General features: G+C 38.3%; 1 pseudogene; it reads left to right on the forward strand.

The window, feature by feature from the left end:
• The first annotated feature begins 241 nt into the window (after positions 1 to 241).
• On the forward strand, positions 242 to 341 carry LOC127077186 (uncharacterized; annotated as a pseudogene).
• The last annotated feature ends 1,521 nt before the right edge of the window (positions 342 to 1,862 follow it).

Genomic DNA, 1,862 nt, shown 5'->3' on the forward strand with positions numbered 1-1,862 from the left:
CACTTTTGCATTGACGTGATCAAGGTTACTTATCTCGTACATGCCAGTTTTCGGTTGAGGTTTTTCCACCGTTGTTCGTTCGGTTCCCCACTGATAGTGGTTTTGGGCCATGCTCTCGATAAGCTGGTAAGCATCAGCATAAGGTTTGTTCATTAGTGCACCACCTGCAGCGGCGTCTATTGTTAACCTTGTGTTGTATAAGAGACCATTATAAAATGTGTGAATTACTAACCAGTCTTCCAAACCATGGTGTGGGCAAAGTCTCATCATGTCTTTGTATCTTTCCCATGCTTCGAAAAGAGACTCGTTGTCTTTCTGTTTAAATCCGTTTATCTGGGCTCTTAACATAGCTGTTTTGCTTGGCGGAAAATATCGGGCAAGAAAAACTTTCTTCAACTCGTTCCAGGTGGTGACTGAGTTGGAAGGAAGAGATTGAAGCCATCTTCTAGCGCTATCTCTTAATGAGAAAGGAAAAAGACGAAGTCGAATTGCCTCTGAAGTGACACCATTAGCTTTAACAGTATCGGCGTATTGGACAAATACGGATAAATGAAGGTTTGGATCTTCGGTAAGATTTCCAGAGAATTGGTTCTGTTGCACAGCCTGCAACAGCGAAGGTTTGAGTTCGAAGTTGTTTGCTTCGATTGCGGGCGGAGCAATACTTGAATGCGGTTCATCTTGCGATGGAGCGGCGTAATCTCTAAGAGCACGAGCTGGTTCTGCCATCTCGGGTATCGAAGGAAAAAGGTTTTTGATATCAGGAAATTCTATAGGAGGGAGATTGTTTTCAGCACGATATTCCCGAATTCATCGTAAGACTCGGAGATATAGTTCGATATCGTTGATTCGTAGATAGAGCGGTTCGCCTTGTGAGCGAGTGCGTGGCATACAAATCAACGAAAGAAAGAAAAAAAAGAAAAAGAAACCTTAGTCTCTACAGCGTAACGGAAGAGTTACGATATCGATTGAATAAAAGTCCCCGGCAACGGCGCCAAAAACTTGATCGCTCGACTGTGTGAGTCGAGAATGGGATACAAACTGCAAGTGCACAGTTCTATCGCGTAGTTTTAAAAGATATCGATCCCACAGGGACTTATGAATCGATATACCGTTATCTAAGGTTACTACGTAAATCTAAGGTGAAAATGTTTGATTGTTTGGGGAAAAACTAAAGGCTAAACTAAGATCTAGATTAAATATTAATAAAACGGATATCGGTATGTAGTTCGTCAAAACTAGGGAATCAAGTCTTTGTCGGTTTCTTGGTTTTTAAAATAAATCGTTTCAGTTAACTTTATTGGTTAAAGGTTTTATCTCAAACTCTCGCTCTGTTGAATAAACCATGATTTTATATTAATGTAGCTGTCACTTATAATTAAGTCAAAAACCATATTTTGAAAACAATAAAGTTGCAGAAACTCTTTTTAAGAAAACACTGACCGTTTTAAACACCCTTATCTCAAACTCTCGCTCTGTTGACTTAGGTTATATAATTAAATCCAAATGCTTAACTCTCGTCCTCACATTCAATCTTTAAAAATACTTTTTGGAAAAGGTCAGAATTTAATTAACTCTAAAACTTGCTCTCGCCCTGATCTAGAATTAATGCCTAACTTACACTGTCCAGTTAAAACCTCAAACTCTCGCTCTATTGATTTTAACTTCTTTATGTCCTTTACTTTTTGTAAAAAATCTTGTTATTAAACCTGTAAGTTGAGACCGTAAAAAGATTGATTTTAATTTTAAGTTTAAATAGACCGACTCAGTCTTGATCCCTTATTCTGCTTACTTTACATACCGATACCTAGGCGAATTAGCCAGACATGCTAAATAAACAAGCATACATATCATGCATAAACAGA

Source organism: Lathyrus oleraceus, chromosome 4, assembly GCF_024323335.1.
Source record: "Lathyrus oleraceus cultivar Zhongwan6 chromosome 4, CAAS_Psat_ZW6_1.0, whole genome shotgun sequence".
Taxonomy (NCBI): domain Eukaryota; kingdom Viridiplantae; phylum Streptophyta; class Magnoliopsida; order Fabales; family Fabaceae; genus Lathyrus; species Lathyrus oleraceus.